The sequence below is a fragment of the Canis lupus genome, chromosome 17 (assembly GCF_003254725.2).
Source record: "Canis lupus dingo isolate Sandy chromosome 17, ASM325472v2, whole genome shotgun sequence".
Lineage (NCBI taxonomy): Eukaryota > Metazoa > Chordata > Mammalia > Carnivora > Canidae > Canis > Canis lupus.
The window spans coordinates 5,765,027-5,785,272 of record NC_064259.1 but is presented as its reverse complement, the minus strand read 5'-3'; the positions used below and the strand labels follow the sequence as shown (position 1 = coordinate 5,785,272).

Sequence of the window (20,246 nt, the reverse complement as noted above, 5' to 3'; positions counted from 1 at the left end):
CTTCTTCCTTGTTTCAATCTGTCTGATTATTCCAGGGCTCATCAGACCCGTGATGCCCTGTTTGATAATGCTCCAACGGTTAAGGGGAAGTGCTTGAAATCTCGGCACCTGGTTTCAGGAACTAAGTACTCACCTCCCAGCTGGATAAGCCATTTCAAAATAACCTTTGTTCGGGGATCTGAAAGAGCCAGCAGTGAGGACCATCCTACTGGGGGGTGCTGGGGAGGGCGGGGATCTCAGGTGAGCAGGGTTTTGGCAGTTGCCATGGAGACTATCAATCATTTGAAGAAACCAGCTGGGAGGGGGCGGGGGTGAGAAACTAGGAGACAATCGCCTGCCTTTTAGCAGTTTGTTAGCACCTACTATAGGGCTTTCCGACTCAGGCCTTTGGGGGGGTATGGTTATTTGGGGCACCTGATTCTGGAATTTAAGGGAAGTTAAGAAGCATTAGGAAATGCTTCTTAACTTCCCTTAAGAAATGCATCTAATTTGTGCATCAGGAGCCTCATGATCCTATACGGGCCCTCAGAGCCTGACACTAATTTTGTGTGTGTGTGTGTGTGTGTGTGTGCACGCACATGCACGTCTGTTGGGGTGGGGGTGCTCTTTAGCATCTGTCCATATGCACACGTTGTTGGGCTCATACGCACAGCTTGGTGGCTGTAGAAATCCCTGACTGCAAAAGGGAATCCTGCTCTTGGGTTTTCTACTCAGGTATGCAACAAAGTGGTGATAATGTCATTTGTCCCGGGTTGAGGGCTTACTGTGTGCCAGGGCATTGCCCACAGCATCTCATTAATTCTTGCGAAAACTTTGCAAGGTGGTGCTGTTAACTGTGCAGAGGAAGGAACAAAGGTCCAAAGAACTGAAGTAACCTCTCTGAGGCCCCAGAGCTCACAACTGCCGAGCAGAGGCTTCCCACCAGCTGACGGGGATCCTCAGCCTCTTCCATTGCGGGGGCCCCGGCGGGGGTTTGCTGGAGGAGTGCCTTGCCCTCTGTGGCATGGCTAATAGGCAGTCACTTGGGGGAACTGCTTCCTCTGCAACTCCAGGGCCCCTAGGGAGGCCTTTGTCCCCGTTCTCTGCAGCTGTCATCAATGTGAGGTGCTCCCTTCCTTGAGAGGAGCTGGCCAGGGCTGTCACCCGCTAACACTTGCTGGGGATCCGAGGGGCTCCTCATGCACCTGCCACCCTGGGCCCCGCCACGGGCCGAATCCGTCGACTGAACATAGAACTCTGACTTTGCAAAATGTCTTTCAACAGAACCACCATGAAAAGAACTGCACTTGGCTTGTTTCTCTGGATGCTCAACAGGTTTGTAAGTCCAGAGACTCAGGCACGGCTATTTGCTGTTTCAGAGCTCTGTGATGACTCAGGGTATGGCGAGCAGCCCTGGCGAAGTGACCAAGACCAGCATGGTGCTGTCACTTCCTCATTACGCTTGGGTTTCTTGACATGGGTTTCTTTTCTTGTAGGGAAGGCTCCGGACTCTATGGGCAGGAGCCAGGTGGGGTCTGGGAGCCAGCTGGGGTCTGGGTAACCCTTTCCCTTGCTACGTGTCTTTTTAGATTTAGATCTAGCCGTGTCCCTTAAAGAAGGGCTGGCTTATAAGAAAGAGAAAGGAAAAACCAGAGGCTTCCTGGTTCATCATCTCATTACAATACCTAACAATACCTGTCGCTTTAGGAAAACTCTGCTTCCAGAGCTGTAAGCAGCTACATGGGGAGGGGGTGGTGGTGGCGGGTGGTGGCAGCGGCAGTGGCCATAGACAGATCTGGCTCTACCAGGACCATGAGGGGGAGTCGTTTACCTCTCAACCTCATACTCCACACCTGCAAAAGGAGAATAATAATGTCCCCATTGCAAGGATAAAAAAAAAAATAATGCAGGTGTAGCACCTGACAACAAGTAGATTCACCACAAAAGGTTGTTGTTGTTGTCATTATTGTATACAAATCTTATCATGTAAGCCCACTCCGGATTTGTAAGGCCTTTTGAAGCTCATAGGAGTTGAAAAGGCTCAGGTTCCCCCCTTTCTCTCCTTCCTGCAGCTCTGGGGTGCCCTGGCCACAGAATTTATCAAATACCCACCTCGTCATTGTATTTGAAGACAGACCGTGTCTTCTCTGGTTGCTAGATTGAAGCTCACAGAGGTTCGGGTAGTTGGTGGTGGAGCTGAGTGTGAACACTGACCCCCAGTCCTCATCCCAAGGAAATGGGAAGTGTGAGGCAGCAAGCTCTAGGAACTCGATTCCTCTTGATGTTGCATGGAGGTGGGAGCCAGCAGGTCTCTGCGCTGCCCCTACTTGGGCACAGGGAGCAGACAGGCCTGTTGGCCTCCGGCACACAGCGTGTTTGATGGGAGCCTACCAACTTGCCGGCTTTCCGATTGAGGCCAACTGCATGGTTTTGAAGCTTCCCTAAAGATACGGGCAGCCCTCTTGATGAGGAGGACAGCCGTGGAGGACACGCTTAGTGCTAGGCGGGCAGGAAGTGGGAGCTGTTTCTAGCACAGACAAGGTATGAGAAATGAAAGTCAAGGAGGAAACAGAAGTGGGATCCGTAGGTGCGTCGAGGACAAGGAAGTGGCTTTGTTGGCAAAGGTGGAAGGAGAAAACAGAATCAAGGTTAAGCGTTGGGGTGGGTGTGGAAGCTATTTCTCGCTCTTATAACGTCTGCATGAGGGGTGTTGTTGGAACCCCGGGGGTGCACATTCAGTACACAGAAATTCTCAGCCCCCGTGGAAGCCACTTGAGGAGGCATTGAAGTGCTGGAGGCCATGAAACCCAGAGTTCAAAGAGGTGTAGTTGCCCGACTTGTGCTGGTCAGAAGGTTCTGAGAGAGGCAATGTGAGGTCCTCTGGGGGTGCTGGTTCCGCGGGAGCTACTCTCAATATTGAGGGGTTTCATCAAGTCTACCATCCACGGAGCACCAACCATACGCTGGGGTTTGCAGATAGGAAATAATTTCATCCTTACAAGAACGCCACCAGTGGGGCAAATGCGATTACCCACATTTGACAGAGATGAGGCGGCTGAGAGTCCCAGGACTGAGGTAACTTGTCCAAAAGTAGAGTTCAGCTGGCAAGGTGATTTCAACCAGGTCTCACTGATGCCAGAATAAAGGTTCTCCCTGCCAAGCTGCTTGATCACACACAGGTCTTGCCTGAAAAAGTTTCTCCCCTGCATGAGAGCAGGGGGCGTAATCAGAGGCCATATTTTGGGTCAAGGGCCCCTTTGAAAAGCAGATGAAAGCTAATATGTAAGAGTACACATACATACTCTATAGCTTTGGGGGTTGAGGACTCTCTGAAGTGATTTATAAGCCTCTTAAGGTCTGTGGGCCCAACTCAGGAACTCCTGAGATAAGAAGGAAGCCCGGAGAAGTCAGAAAAGAAAGAAACTTCAACAGATTTAAACATTGAATTGCCAGGGGGCACCTGGGGGGCACTGTCCGTGGCTGACTCTTGATTTCGGCTGAGGTCGTGATCTCAGGGGTGTGGGCGGAGCCTCGTGTCTGTGCTCGGTGAGGAGTCTGCTTGGTATTCTCTCTCTCCCTCCCTCCCTCCCTCTCCCTCTCCCCCTCGCTCTCTTTCTCTCCCTCCTTCTCCATCTGTCCCTCCCTCTGCTCTCATGTGCAAATAAATAAATAAATAAAAAACCTAAATTGTCAGTACAACACATACCTTCTGCATTTGTCGCCTTGAACATAACAGTCTTAAATAAACATGGCTGTATTACCTCATATGATAAATGTCCTTCTGGTCCGAGATGTACATGTGAAAATGGACAACTCATTTGGACATTGTATGGGTAGCTATTGTTTCCTTTCGTGGAACCGGAGCCTAAGGTAACTTCAGACAATGATCGGGAGGCCTCAGCTATAGCATCACTTCCTTTTCCTTTCCTACTCAAGTATTTTGTGCTCAAGGGCATCGTCCATTCTTAGACGTCATGTTGGGATGACTTCCATGAAATTATCCAGAATCACTCTGCACCATCGTTGAAGGAATCTTAAGAGGACTTGCATCTCATTGGAATATAGTTCTTTGTATATGTTGTCTTACATTTGTTATTTCTTTTATGCAACTTTTGAAAAATACTTGAAAATGCTCAGGCCAGAGAATCATGAGCTACCAAAGATGGAAGCGAGCTCAGAGATCATGCAGCCCAAACCTTTCTCCTTTGTAGATGGGGAGACTGAGGCAGAGAGCGGTGAAATAGACAGTCTCCAGGCCATTGGTTGAGTTGGTAGCAGAGGGACGAGAAGCCTAGTGTCCTGACTTCTTTCAGGGCTTCCCACTCCTTATAACATGTGTGTCCTCCAGGCACTCAGTACCTACCCTGTTAAATGTGTGGCCAGATGGATTTTTCTTTTGGTCTTACTCCCTTTTTCCTTCTGCTCCAAAGTCCCAGCAGGGAGGGCATCTTTGATCCTGGGGGATGGCATAGAGGCTTTGCTAGCAAAGAGACCCCATAGTTCTGAGGAGGGCCAGGGCCACTGTCAGAAAAAGGTGTGCTGGTCTGGGATGCTTTGGTAGGACCTACCTCTGTCCTGAGGATGGGGCCAGAAAGAATGGTCATCACCATCCCGAGGACCGTGGGCAGCAGCTCCAGGGTGGGGTGTTGTCCCAAGAGGTGGGAAAGGTCTAGCAGTGGGGCGGGGAGAGGAGGGCCATGGACCCCAGAGGAAAGGACCCTTGATGCTCCCTCAAGTAGACCCTGTGTGGATTGACAAGTGACTTGACAGGAAAAGGCCAGCAATGTAGCTTGGTGTCTTGTGCCTCCTGTGTGTTTGGCATCATGTGGGGTGGGGGCAGAGCCTGGTGGTCAGCAAGCATGAGGCACCTGCGTGAGCACACTTTGGAGCAGGTGCCAAGGGAAGTCACGCAGGGTGGGAGTCGGGGTCTCCACTTCCAACTTTCCTAACCTCAGAGGTTGATGTGGTTAGGTGCCAACTGTAACTGCTTAACCTTCAGGACTTTGTATTTTCAGACATTTCCCCTTTCCGTGGGATTAAAACCTGGCTTGCAATGCCATGCGAGCCACTGATGACTGGGCAGCCTTGACTAAGTGAATCCCTTACCTTCTTTGATCTTTGGTTTCCTTGCAGGCCAAATGGAGCTTCTTCCAGATGAGTAATTGGAAACAACCCACTTTCAGATTTAAACTTTGATTCAAATGAAAGGAGCAAAAGAACCTGGCTCCAGTGAGGTCACGGTATGAGCACGTCCAGGGAAAGAATGTGTGTTTGTGGAGAATGTCCTGGAAGGGCGGGGACTCAGGGGCAGACCCTGATGTCCAGCCACCGCACGGAGAGTGCCCAGCCCAGGACCGTCCACCTCCAGGGCTGCCAGCGCCCTACTATGGAAATGGGCTCCCCTGCCATCAGGACACATTCAAATCATAGACAGTCCTCCATGCTCTGGCCCTGAGGTCACTAAACAAACTTCTGATTATAATTTCGCTTCCGTATAATTTGCCTCCCCAGAACAAATGTTTGGCCATAGGAAGTAAGGGCTGTGTCCTCAGTGGTCATATTTTGTTTGAACAATAAGTTATTACATTGGCACTCTGGGTTTTGTGCTTTGGTTTCCTGTGGGTTAGTGAGCTTGCGTCAGTGTGGCCCACAGGCACAGCCTCCGACCCCAATGCTGTGTCCTTCCACTATGCTGTGCCACGCTCTTTCCTCCTGGCCATTGCCTCTGTCCCGCTTCACTGACCACCAAGGGCTCAGAGCCTACTTTAATTCCAATGGATGGCTCTGGGCTGTCGCTCATTCCCCATAACTACATCCTATTGCAGGTTAGGAAGAGGATCTATGCCCACAGCCTGAGCCAAAAGGCCTGGTGGTGCTCAAAAATGCTAATGAATGAATGAATGTCTGGACTGAGATAGAAAGATGATAGAAGGCAAAACTCCATCATTTGGAGGGTGTCCCTATTTGAAGTTAGTGGAGGGAGCAGTAGGCTGGGACTTTAAGTTCTAGATTGGTTTTCCCTCTCATTCCCTATACAGTTGTGGGACTGTGGATGGGGTCCTTATTGGTAAAAGAGAGCAGTTGGAGTCAGGACCCTGGTATCATGGATAGGAAGGGACAATATCACAGAAGTTTCGGTACAAACTGAGTATTAAACTGTAAATTCCATGCAATCCAGGAAACTTGATTAGAGAATTCTTTTTTTTTTTTTTTAAAGATTTTTAATTTATTTACTTGAGATAGAGCATGACCAAGAGCCAGAGGGAGCAGAGGGGCACAGGGGGAGGGAGAGGCAGGCTCCCTGCTGAGCAGGGAGCGTGACATAGATTTGATCTCAGGACACTGGAATCAAGACCTGAGCCAAAGGTAGATGCGTAACCAACTGAGATGCTCAGGATTAGCAAATTCTGATTAGAGAATTCTAAAGTTCACATGCAAGAGTAAAGGACCAAAAATAGTCCAGCTAATTTTAAAGGAAAAGAATATGTTGTAGGGTTTGCTCTCTAAATAGTAAGATTGATTAAGAAGCTGTTGTAATTAAGACAGGACAGTGAGGTTAGAATAGAAAGCAGATCAATTGAACAGACCGGAAAACCCAGAAATTGACCCCTATGGGAGGTTGGCCTAGGACGGAGGTAGATTTCCAAATTAGTGGGGAATGTCTGGTTGGGACATTTGGATATCCATATAGGAAAACAGTTACATTAGGTCTTTGCCTCACAGCACAAAGAGGTCAATTCCAGTAAGTTAAAGAGTTACATGAGAAATGTGGAAATAGTAATATTTTCTAACACTGGAGTGGGAACGCATTTTAGGTAAAATACAAGAAGCAAAAGCCATCAAGGAAAGATCCATAACTTAGATACTGAAATTAAAATCCTGCACAATAAAGATAAAGAAAACTAATGCTGTTGGGGGAATATATTTGCAACAAATAGAACCCATAAAAGGTAAGTTTGGGAATATATAAATAGGAAAACAGTATGACAGTTCCTTAAAAAATTAAACATTGAATTATCATATGATCCGGTGATTCCATTGCTGGGTATACATCCAGACTAATTGAAAACAACGAGGGCTCAAATATATTTTTATACACCAATGTTCATAGCAGCATAATATCTAAAAGGTGGCAACAACTCAAGTGTCCATGAATGAATGAATGGATCCACAAAATGTGGTATATACACACGATGAGCTATTATTTAGATTTAAAAAAGGAAGGAAGTTCTGACATCAGCTACAATGTGGATGAACCCTGAAGACATCATGCTAAGTGAAGTCGGCCAGTCACAAATGGACAAATACTGACTAGTTGCATTTACAGGAGGTGTTAGATTTAGTCAAATTCTTAGAAACAGAGAGTAGGAGGGTGGTTGCCAGGGGCTGGGCGGGGGGAGAAGAGAGATGATGGGCAGTTGCTGTTTAATGACTATAAAGGTTTAGTTTGGGTAGATGAAAAAGTTCTGGGGATGGATGGTGGTGATGGTGGCATCACCGTGTACTTAGTGGCACTGAATTGTATACTTCCAAATGGTTAAAATGGTAAATTTCATGTTATGTATACTTTGCTACATAAAAAAATAAATCAAGTGTGGATACATGTCACAACATGGACAAACCTTGAAAATATGCTAAGTAAAAGAAGCCAATTACAAAAGACCATATGTTGTATGATACCATTTATATGAAATGTCCAGAATAGGCAAATCCAGAGGGATAGAAAAAGGAATCGTGGTTGCCTGGGACCGGGGGAAATGAGGAGAGTGGGAGTGATGGCTGAAGTGCACAGAGTATTTTGGGGAGCTAATGAAAAATTTCTGGAATTCTAGAAATTGCTTCTAGGATTGATTATAGTGATGCGTACTCAACTCTGTGAGTGTACAACAAGCCACTGAATTGTGCACTTGAAAGGAGTTAACTGTAGGGTATGTGAATGTTCTTTTAATTGAGATGTTGCAAAAAAAAGTAAAAAAAAAAAAGAGAGAATATACAAATAACTCCTCTAAAGTAAGGAAAGACAAAAATAATGAAAAAAAAAAGTGATGAGATGATTCTCAGGAGCCTTGAAAGGACAGCAAATATCCGAGGGACACACACGTGGGACACAACCCCAGGGACACACACGTGAAAGCAACAACGGGATTTTGTCTCACACTCTCAGATGGGCAGAAATTCAAGTCTTTCAATGCCCAGTATCGGGGAAGATGTGCTGCAGGGAGGGCCGCCACGTGCCACTGTGTGTGGAAAGGCAGATTGGTGTGCGGAGAACCACTTGGCAATATCTGGCAAAGGTGCTGGGCTGTCCACTTGCACTCAGCACTTCTACTTCGCGGGATGCACCCTCGTGCCTGGGCCTGAGGAATTCTGTGCAACAACAGTGTGGCAGCGTTTGCAACATGAGAACCTGGAAACACCCTGAATGTCTAACCCAAGCTAAGAGATACACAGCGTGTCACACCTTCAAACGGTAGACTACGATACGGGAGTCTGCGAAAATGTACCGTACGTGGGCTGCGGGCTGTGTTGATGTCGATGGAGTTTTCAAACAAAACATTAAGTGAAAAAAATCAGTTATTGAAAGAAAAGTAGCACATGTCATTTATGGAATGTTTATAAGCAGGCAGAACAATATTCGTATTATTTATAGAGGGCTTCCACTAAATCTGTATTTTTTCTCTCTTTTTTAAAATTTTTAATTAAAAATTTTAAAGATTCCAGTAGCATGAAGGTATAGTCGCTATATTAGTTTCAGGTGTACAGTACAGTGACTCAACAATCCTGCACTGACTCAGTGCTCATCATGATAAGCGTGCTCTCAATCCCCTGCGCCAGTTTCCCCCATCTGCCTCCCCTCTGGTAACTGACAGTTGGCTTCCTCAAGTTAAGGGTCTGGTTTTCGGGCAGCCCCGGGCGGGGGGGGGGGTGCTCAGCGGTTTAGCACCGCCTTCAGCCCAGGGTGTGATCCTGGGGTCCCGGGATCGAGTCCCCCATCGGTCTCCCTGCATGGAGCCTGCTTCTCCCTCTGCCTGTGTCTCTGCCTCTCTCTGTGTCTCTCATGAATAAATAAATAAAATCTTAAAAAAAAAGTCTGGTTTTCTTTCTTTTTTGTTTGTCTCTTTTTTCTTTAATTGTGTCATTTCTTAACTTCCACATATGAGTGAATTCATATGGTATTTGTCTTTCTCTTTGTATTGCCTTTTCTCTGACTGACTTATTATTTCACTTAGCATTATACCCTCTAGATCCATCCTTGCTGCTGCAAATGGCAAGATTTCATTATTTTGGCTGAGTAATATTCCATTGTGTATAGATTATTTTTATATGTATATGTGTATATCTTCTTTGTCCATTCATCTGTAGATGGACACTTGAGTTGTTTCCATTTCTGTATTTTTTTAAATATCTTCTTCCCTTTTAAAATGAAAGCCCTGAGGGCACCTGTGGGGCTCAGTGGTTGAGCATCTGCCTTTGGCTCAGGTTATGATCCCAGAGTTCTGGGAATGAGTCCTGCATTGAGCTCCCCACAGGGAGCCTGCTTTTCCCTCTGCCTATGTCTCTGCCTCTCTCTCTGTGTGTCTCTCATGAATAAATAAAAAAAAATTTTAAAAAAGCCCTGATGGCAATTTGTCAAAATATTAAAATTATTAAATCTCAGATGTGTCCCTATGTGTGTTTGCCGTATTATTTGTATAATTTCCCGTGCGCTTGAAATATCTCATAATTCAAAAAATATTTTAAAGCCACACAAATTGCTCTAAGATTGAAATCACGTGCATTATTGTGGAATGTGGATGCTTCCCCACATTTCATGAATGGTAACTTATCCAGTGAGTCTGCTAGGCCAGAGAGCAAGTAAGCCATTTCTCGGGTCTAGACTCCTCTACACAATGAGTCAAACAGCAAATGCCTCTGTCACCCCCACTGTGAGCATCATGAGGGCACATCCCGAGTCCTACTCAGCGGTGTTCTAGGCCTCGCAGGGTACCGGGCTCAGATGATTGCTAAGCGGGCAAACTGCCTCCATGACACACTCAGATAGGAAATGCTGACTACAACCTCAAGAGCTGATTGGGGTTTTATAGAGATGAAGGTGTCAGGAGCTCAGGGAGCTTTGCCTGCCCCATCACAAAGCTGTCTCTAAAGATACTCAGCTTCTGCCCATTATTCTAGATTGAAACGCAAACCTACCCGCCACAGGGCCATGTCAGTAGGCTCATGGACTCTTGTGGAAGACGCCTCTATGTTTAATTTTTAAAAGCAAAAAGTAATTATTTTTAAGGTGTGCAGCACGATGACTTGATACCTCCTAGTAGGTTACTACAGCCGGGCTCATGAACATCGCCTCCTTGGTTGCCGTGCTTCTCTAGTGATGAGGGCCCCTGACCCGAAATCGACTCTCAGCAAATTTCCAGTATTCAACACAGTACTATTACCTTAGTCATCATGCAGTACGTTAGCTCTCTAGAGGTCCTCTTCTTCCATCAACTTTGTCCCCTTTGACCAGCATCTCCCCTTTCTGTCACCTCCCCACCTCTGGTAACCACTGCCCTACTCTCTGCTTCTCTGTAACCATTTTTTTTCCCCTCCAGATTCCACATATAAGTAAGATCATTACTTACTTTCTTTCTGTGTTTGGCTTATTTCTCTTAGTGCATGATGTCCTCCACATTCCTCCGTGTTTTGCAAATGGCAAGATCTCCTTTTTTTTTAAGGCCAAATAATGTCCCATTGCATGTGTGCGTTTGTGTGTGTGCCATGATTTCTTTATCCGTTCATTCTTGGAAGAGACGTCTTCACCACGTGTGCAACCACAATCTCTCTTAAGAGTGACTATTGATATGCTGTCTGTATTTCTCTCTTAAAAATGAAAAAAAAAAAAAAAAGCTATATTCGTTTCAGGCAAATTTTTAAAGTGGGCTGGAGCAAGTGGCCCTGCTAGGCTGAGCTGAGAAGTTGGGCTTTAGTTGCAAATGGCAGAAAGCTTCTATTTGGTTCTTTTTTTTTTTTTTAAATTTTTATTTATTTATGATAGTCACAGAGAGAGAGAGAGGCAGAGACACAGGCAGAGGGAGAAGCAGGCTCCATGCACGGAGCCCGATGTGGGATTCGATCCCGGGTCTCCAGGATCGCGCCCTGGGCCAAAGGCAGGCGCTAAACCGCTGCGCCACCCAGGGATCCCTTCTATTTGGTTCTATCTGGTTGATGTGATTCTTTTCCTGACACGGGCAAGGGGGAGCTGATGGTCACAGACACGAGCGGCAAGATAGCTTTGCTGGGAGTGGTGCATGTGTGCATGCGTGTGTGTATGCAAGTGAAGAGAAAGCAGTAGCTCTCCTCTGTAAACTAAATTATTGGGTTTTGCCCGCATGAGTGTAGCAAGATGCTTGTCGATGAACTCAGGGCCGTCTCATTTCTGGCCCAGCAGACCAGGCCGGGCGTGGTCTCACCCGAGGGCTGCAGCCCGTTCATGAAAGCCTTTGCTCCCATTGCTGAGCAGGGGAAGGAGTTGAACAGTCGTTACCTTAGCAGCTGAGAGCCGGGCGGCAGATTTCCAAGTGTTGACGGCTTCAGAAATGTGTTTGCTTGGCCTCCAAGTAATGACTGAGAATATATTCAATTTAATGCTGAAAATCTGAAAATAGTGCCCAATTAGTTTAGTGTGGGAGAGTGTGATAATATTTTAATAATATGGGCTTTATGCAAAAATTTGCTTTCATCTGAGTAATTAGGGCTGGTGAAAGGTTTAATGTGTATTTATTGAGCACATAGTAATGACAGCGCGTGAGCTGAATAACGAGGCAACGCGGATGTATTAGGAGCTTCTCCTCAGTTCCCTCAAAGTTGAGTCCTGTTTTCATAATGTCTGTCATGCTGAACAATAAGATTGGTTCGAAATTGAAATTAGAACGTCTAAGCGTTCAGCCCAAGCATATTAGAAAAATTACATTGGTAGAACACTTACTTCCTCTTGAAAGGCTTTTGGGAAAATAGTTTCTTGGTCTCGCAGCGTCTTTGAAAAATATTCTCAATGCTGCAAAAGCTTCATTTGAGGGTTTTGCAAATCTTTGCTTCGCCTTCATTCTAACAGTGGGGAGTGATACACTGCGGAAGGGAAGAGGATCAGTTAGCTTTTTTAAGATTTTATTTATTTATTCATGAGAGACACAGAGAGAGGCAGAGACACAGGCAGAGGGAGAAGCAGGCTCCCTGCGGGGAGCTCAATGTGGGGCTCGATCCCAGGACCCCGGGGTCACGCCCTGGGCCCAAGGCAGATGCTCAACCGCTGAGCCACCCAGGTGCCCCCCCTTTAGCTTTTGATTTTAGAATACATTGAGTAAAATATTTCTTTCATATCAGTTGACCTCTCATTTAGGAAATAACCCATCTCTGGGAGGAATGGTTGAGTGGGGTTTTGATTCTTCATTGCCCCTCGGGGGATTTTTCTCCCTGGGTGTCACATGGCAGGGAGTGGGCAAGCGGAAGGCGGGGCCTGACAGGACATGGGACACGGGGCTGTGTTTGGCCTCCCTCCGCGGGTGGGCAGCGGCCAGCCCGCCCCAGGGTCCGAGGGCTGGGACACTTTGCAAGGCTGTGCTCAATGATATAATCGAAGTCAAATCCATGGAGAAATCATAACGTGTGACCAGAATGAAAAATTGGGGTTAAAAATTCAGAGCCGTGTCTTTAGTTCGTTCTTTGACCTTAGCAGTTAGCATTAATTTCTTTCCTAAGTAGGTGATTTGAATGCAGCGTATCCGAGGATTTTTTTAAAAGTCTCTGTGGTTCCTTTTATGCAGCCTTCCCCCCCCTTTCTTTCCCCCTCTAAGTGCTTTCCAAGGCATGACTTTGAGAAAATAGCCATCTCTCTAGGGCGCATCTCAGCTGATCATCAGACCCGCATCCAGCAAGGTAGAGGAGTTCCAGGGCAGGCTGGAGGGGAGTCGGCTCGTCAGGGAGGCAGAGCTACTATTTCCCGTCAGACAGTGCGGCCTGCCTGCGACCTTGACCCTGTTCGTCTTGGCTCTCCTTACCCAGTGTCTGAACTGGCAGCGAGGAGGCCTGAGCCGGCCTGGGCTGATCCCTCCGCCCTGTGCCCGTCCTGCTGGACCCCCTGGGCCCTGCCACCTGGCTTCTGAGCTGCCTTTGGGGGTCCGCCCATGCCTTCTCCCTGGGCCTGATCCACAGCTTAGCTCTTTATTTAGAACACTTTTAGGGTCTCCTCTTATTTGAAACTGCCTCCCCACCATGGTGTCCATGCTTCTCATTCCCTGCCCTCTATCACCAGGAAGCTGCTGTCCTTGGCCACCTCTTTGCTCTCTGCCAGCCTCTTGAACATGGGTGTTCTCTTCAGTTCCATCTTACTCCACATTTTCTCCCCCTGGGTTTCATCCACCACTCTTTCAGTTTTCATGTCCATGCAATACCTTCCTCCTCGTCTCTGGATGCTCAGCCCCATGCTTCCCCTTCCCATCGGGACACGCTCTCAGCCCTAAAGCTGACCCCCCCACCCCCGCATCTTTCCCTTCATTGCAGCCACCCACTCCTGCCTGGGACCGTAGGAGGCCAACTCCCCTGGGCACCTTTCCACCTGCCCCTTCTTTCTGTTGCTTTATTTGCTACTCACCAGCACATCCTCAGTGCTTTGCAGGGACTTCAAAGCCAGTTCCTTTGAACTCAGCCCTCTCTGATTTCTCCTGAGTGCTGCCGATGTCATTCCTCTCAAAAGAGAACCCCCTTTCTCTGCTTGGCTTCTGAACATGTTAAGAACGAAGACAGTAGAGATGGAGGCCTCTCTACCTTTCTGGACAGACTCACTTCAGGCTGACCACAGCGTGAGTAGTAAGCAGTGCAGTGTCTAAGGTCATTCAATTAGTGGATGACAGAGTCATCGCTTGAGTCGTGCTCTGAGGGAATCCACAGCAGGTGCCTTCCGCCAACACCGCCCCATTTCCTCGATGGAATCTCTCTGTCATCAAGCCCCACCAGCATTTTCTATTTGTTCACAGTGCTTGAGTCCTCTCTTATTCTAGTTGTTTGGGTAGGTGGTACCATGTATTGTGAAGAACCACTGCTCACTTTTTTCCCCCTTGAACTTCTCAATCAGAATCCTACGAGAAGGTAGTACAGTGGCTGGAGTATGGTTTTAGTGAGGCCAGGGTAAACTCTCTTCCCCGCTACCGGTAGTAGATTACTGAGTGGTCATAAAGGGACTGCCCTGAAGACTGTCCGTTGGTGGAAGAGCTAATCAACAATCGGCAAGGACATGTGAGCCCCTTCTAGTGTTCAGTCTACACTTGCTCCTCTTGGGCAGGACCCAGAAAAAGAAAAAGACACGAAGACACGGGCCCTGCCCACTAAGATACATGTAAGGAGACCAGAACATCCCACTTGAAACCATGGTGAACGAGACAAGACAGCCTTATAATTAAATGCTTATTTGAAGGACCAGAAGTGATGCTGGATTCAGAGGCAGAAGAGATTCAGGAGAGCTGGAGTGGGCTGGAAAGGCTTCGTGGAGAAGGTGGGACCTCAGTTCAGTCCTGAAAGACGAGCAGGATTTGGAGGAGGATGAAGGGCACTTTAGGCCAGGGAAACAAACATCTCAAAGCACAGCCTTCATGTCTCAGAGACAGAACATCTCTGTGGCGTTGTTTGTGTTGGGCACTCTGACGTCATGCTAGGTAACCTCTATCACTGCCAAAAATGACTTGATATTTATTCAGACTTTAAAATAAATTGGCCTATTACATCAGGTATAAGGAATTTCATTTGGACAGTGACTAGATTGGAAGTGTTGGTTCTTCTGCAGGGTTTCTTTCTTTCTTTCTTTTTTTTTTTTGTAATTCAATGGCTAATTCAATGACTCAAAGTTAAACTGAAAAATGAAATTAATACAATTTTTTTTAAATCAATGAAGTTTCAAAGTCTGGAACTGCTGACCCCCGAACACAGGTAAAAGGACAATTGGCAGGAGCCGTTTAACTCTTTGATTTATTTGTTCATGCACTCAGGAAATATTACTGGCCTTGGAGCCCACAGTTCTTATTTCATTTGAGCCACTGCAGACTTTTGAGGAGATTGGGGGGAAAACAGTCTTGTGCTTGGGGGAGTGACTCTTGAGGCTGTCCGCACGCTGGTTCAGAGGGAGCTGGGGCACTGCCTTTGTGGAATCCACCTGCAGACTCGTGCATGTTGATCAGGTCGGCTCTCGTAGGATAGGGATCCTCAGGGATAGAGGAAGAGTAAGGGGGCTGAGGAGAATCAGGAACCAAAACGTATGTGCTGCCCTGGGGGACGTTCACATTGAAGAAGTGTAAGAGCAAATAAACATTACAGGCTCTTCCAGAACCTGTGGGTCCAACCAGAAGTGTTTACTGGGTGGGAGCCAGACGCTGTGCCAGTTACGTCCTGGGTTACTGAATAATGATGTTTATTTCACCAACGGAAGTAGGGTTTTAAAGACCACATGAAATCGCAAAGTGGTCAAAAGTCCCTCTGTTTTCTGATTGCTTTAGGGAATCACTAGCTGAGAAGGACGCTCTGGTCAGTTTGGTGTGTCAGGGGCAGGTGTGCACGTATGGAGAGTGGCAAGAAATCCGCGTGCCTGGGACGGGGAGGACGTGACATTGCTGGGGTGGAAGGGACCAAGGCAACGGCCAGAGCCAGCAGACTCACTGGTTTTTTGAAAGTTCCATTTGTAGGGCCTGATCCAAGTGGCATATGCAACCTCATTGCGAAACACTGCGTGGTCAGGTCAGCGTGGTTAGCAGTTGTGGCTCAGATGGGAAGGTGGATGGGATTTAATGTCCAAGCCCTTAGTGCCTGGAGGCCCGGGGTGGAGCCCTAACATCATTTCGGTCAGAACTCCATTCCGCCAACGTGGGGAGGAAGCAGGTCTGGTCACAGACTGGCCCCGAAGCGGGGGCTGGCGGGTCATGCGGTGTGGCCCCTGGGCTGATGTGCTGGGTGTTCGTGTGAACGCGAGCCTTTTAGATTGATGTCGTTCCTCTGTTCCACGGTATAACCGAGTACTGGTGTGCACCAGGTAATAATCCTCATTTCAGTAGGAGACACAGAACTAACCTATGAAACCAGAGGAGCTGGCAGGCAGGTACATGAAGTCAGTCTGCAGCATGACCGGCCACCGGTGTCCCTGGAGGAACCAATCTGTAGAAAGGGGAAAACTTCTAGCCCATCCCCTTGCTTGCATGTCACACTTAAAATGCATTCATTCCCCCTGTTGGGAATTAGGATTTTCTAATAATACACGAAACATCAGTAAGTAAGTAAATATGGTGACAGTGCATTCAAAGTCCTATTAACAGAAATAATACAGAAAATGCAGATCTTCTGTGGTGTAACCCAGCACTTACTTTTTATGCTGATAATATAGTCGTCACTCAATGTTATTTAATACCTGGAAAATGGACTTTATTTTACTGTTAAGAGAGGGTGGACGAGGATGAGGGTGGGGGTGAGAATGTTCTCGGGTCTTAAGCAGAATTAAAACTGCTTGCTTATATCAACAAGGCAGGTAACAAGAAAAACAACAACAACAACCCAGAAAAGGCCCAGGAATCCAGTGAGACGCTAAATATGAGTACAGCGGGTAGCAGAGGATAAATATTTCTAGCAGGTAAAAGCCAGGAAGATAAACACCAGGTAGACCGCACCTGGTTTTCTTTGCTAACCCTTCAAGAACGCTCTCCTGGTTTCCTGTTTATCCACACCTCCGGCTGAGGAAGGAGATTGTTCTGTAGGAAGATTCTGTTCCCAGTGGTTTCTCCACAGCCCCTTCCACAAAGCTCTGGCTTTTCCGATTATTTCACGTTATGGATTTACCCGCCATGGGGAAGGAGGCCTCTGAATCCCTGCTGGGGACACGCGATTGCTTATTTTCTGTTACTGGCTGAATATCCGTACATGCATCAGCGGGACCCCAGTCGTCTGTCTGCGGCGACAGTGTGAGGATCTGCAACCGCGTCCAATAAAGTTGGTAAAGAAAGAAAGGCTTGCGGACGTTTGCCTGCTGCATAGACCTGCCCCACACCAGCCCTCCCTGCTGGGGCGGGGTGGAAAGCCAGCCCCAGGGAGCTGGCCCAAGGGGGCAGGGGTGCGGCTGGGGTACAGGTGGGGACGCAGTGCTGGGGGTGGGAATGCAGGGAGGGCAGCCAGAAGGGAGTGCGGCCAGCCAGGAGGGCACCCTCCTACCCAGCACCCCTGCCCCCGCCGCCCCACCCCATGCCCTGGGGCGACCTCCAGGCTGCGGGGCCACAGCAGCAGGGCGGAGCACCCCGCCAGCCTGGCAGGTGTTGCGGGTGATGCGGTCCTAAGCATCCTATTGGTCCTGGATCCGAAAAGAGGGCCAGATGGGACCGGCTTCTCTGAAAACTTGCCGGCTGCAGGGACTCAGTTTCCCCTCTGCAGGGGTCTATGGCCAGCGCCCCCAAGCTCCTGGTGGATGAGGCCGAGTCTGGGGCCTGCCTCCACCCTGAGGGGCACCCCTGTGGTTCCCCTCGAGGCCGCAGCCGGCTTGACAGAGCCCCGCTGGGTGGGAGGCCGTGCCGTGCAGGCCCCCCAGCAGCCCGCCCGCCCGCCGAGCCCGTGGCCCTGGGACGCCCCGAATCTCCAAGATCTGCTACTTCCTCTGCGCCCCCACACTCCTCTTTCGCTTTGGCTGTGAGTGAGGATGCAGGCTGGGGGGCGAGGGTGGCGGGAAGAAGGCGGGGGGCAGGTGCGCCTCTGCGCGAAGCCCAGACTGCCTGCACCCGGAGCCTTTGAAGGGCGTTGGGGGAGCAGGGAGGTTGAGTTTCAGAGACCAGACAGCTTTCATTTCCTTGGTGGCCTTCATCAAGATACCTCATTCTTTGACATTTCCTGCCCAGAAACCTTTGAACCATAATTTTTTTTTTTTTTTTCTGATCGTGTCGTGCTCCCCAAAGGCTCAGCTTTTGAGTCTTTTCTATGTCAAGCACCGTGTCAAACCACGGGAAGGTGGGATGGATGGATGGGTCTCTGCCTGACTGTGGGCCGGAGATCTGGTGAGACGGGGGCCGCTGTTGCAGGCCTCATGTGGCCTGTGGGCCATCACGGTTCCCTCCCTGCACCGTCATACTGGTCAGGAAGGACCTGACCTAGTTTTAGGGAGCTCAGGCCACATGGCCTAAGCGCCCTCTTCAGACAGGCATCAGGGCCCAAATGCTTTAGTCGCTGGTGCTCCGACTTTGAGATCTGAGCGCGTCTTTGTGAGTAAGCACCTCACCACCGGGGCCAACATCCAGAGAACTTCCACTGACCTGTCGGTTATGCCATATTTAGTATCTGGGTCAAGATGGAAAAAAACCCTGTTTTTCTGTTCAAAGGTTTCTAACGAGTCATTCGTGAAAACATACTTCTTGGTGTTTGGTGAAAATGTTAAACCGGTGCTGATGACCGGGTCTGGGGGGAAATCCCCCGGAGCTTACGATGTCCCTTGGCCTACTGCGCCTCATGGACACGTGTGCTCTGCGCTTGGGTGGCGTTGTCTCCGGGTCTGTCCCGGTAACCTTACTTCTGTGTTTCCAGCTTGGAGGTGGCTCAGGGGCTGGGCCTTCTCTCGGCCTGGTGCCTTTCCTGTCTGTGTGAACGTGGTTTCACGGAAGAGGAGGTTGGCCTGATGCTCTGCTTTCTCTAGTAATGGTTTCCAGCCTTGGAATGTGGTGAAGGCAAGGCAAGAGGCAGCTAGGTCCAGAATGCAGCCACTGGCCTCTGTTTTCACGCTTTGGCCTGACAAGGGATGGTCTCTAGTGACAGGATGCCTGGGCTCCGCAGGGCGCACTCAGAGGAACTCCTGGAAGACGGTGTGGGTCTCCTGGGGCCTCCGCCCACAGGTAGCCCTAAGAGTCACATAAGAGCCATTGATACCCCTGATCTCCATAAAGGAAGTACCTTTCTTCCCCTGTCAGCCCCAATTGCTTGGTGAGATGATGCATCATCCTACCGGGCATCATGAGTTTGGACACTGTGAAGCACCATATTGAATGGAGGAAAGATCAGATGAGTGAACCTTGATGATGGGGGTGATGGGAGGGGATGGTTAGATGCTGCCGCCTTAGAAAGGGTTGTGTCTTTTCAGAGGTTGTTTAAAACATATAATGACTGTTATACTTCCGAAAGTCCTCTTCCTTTGCCTTAAAACTTTCTGTCTTCAGCATCCAGAGCTGTCCTGTTCCACTTCTGCAACATCTGTATTCAAGAGTGTAGACTCAGGAGGCAGACTATCTGGGTTGGAATCCAGGTTGGAATTTGGCTGCCAGGTATTGGTTATGTGGCATTGGCGCCTTTGTGCCTTAGTTTCCTCATCTGTCAAATGGAGGATAATAGTAGTTTCAACCTCATAGGGCTGTTGGGAGGGTTAACTGAGTTCGTGTAAGTGAAGTACCTGGGTGGAGCCTGGTAGGCTAAGCATTGTGGATGCGAGGGCTTTTTTTGTTTTTTTAAATACTTTATTTATTTTTAGGGAGAGAGAGAGAGAGAGAGAGAGAGGAGCAGGGAGGGGCAAAGGGGGAGGAAGGAGGGAGGGAAATGCAGTTGACCTATTTCACCACTTGGCTGAATGAAGACCGTTTACTAATGTACATTCTGGGCTTCTCAGTTATGTAGTGGATTTGTGTGAATAACTGGGTTAATTCCTGTGAGTTCTTAGGTCTTCAGACAGCTTGGAATAGTGAGGTTTGAGTGGAGTTCTAGAAGAACACTGGAACCTTGCACCGTTCACCACGGAAGGGGAACCGATTCCAGGAAGTGTTGGTGCGGGCACAGTCAGTGCTGGCTCCAAGTTTATATGAAATGCAGTTTTAGGAGATCGTTGGTCCAAACAGCCCCAGGTCTTATGAATGTGAAAAGAAGAAAGAATGGTGGTTATGTCCGTTTGATTACTCAGTACCAATATCTGAAAGTAGCAAAGGGCAATCTCCGGCATCCCCAAGCAGGAGGCGAGGGCTGGGCAAAGGTTTGCTGTCTGTGTGGGACCAGTGAGAACGCTGGGCAGCAGGTCAGGCTGGGGCACATCCAGCAGGACGCCCACAAGAGCGCCTCTTCTCACCTGGGAAGTCCTTCCACCGTTGGAAGGGGTCTCAGTTGCACGGCCTGCTGATGTGTTGTCAAGTTCTTTCTCCTCCAGGAAGCCCTTTATGGCAATACTTCCCATTCGAGGGCTCTGGGGGTGGGCATGGGATCCCGCATCTCTAACACCCGGGGGCCCTGCAGCAGGTGCTGAGTCAGGG

At 48.6% G+C, this 20,246-nt stretch overlaps 1 long non-coding RNA gene across 12 annotated transcripts in view; it reads left to right on the top strand.

Moving 5' to 3' along the window:
• Positions 1-20,246, top strand: part of LOC112664878 (uncharacterized) — a 264,434-nt gene that overhangs the window by 71,970 nt on the left and 172,218 nt on the right. The gene's annotated exons all lie outside the window — the stretch shown is intronic.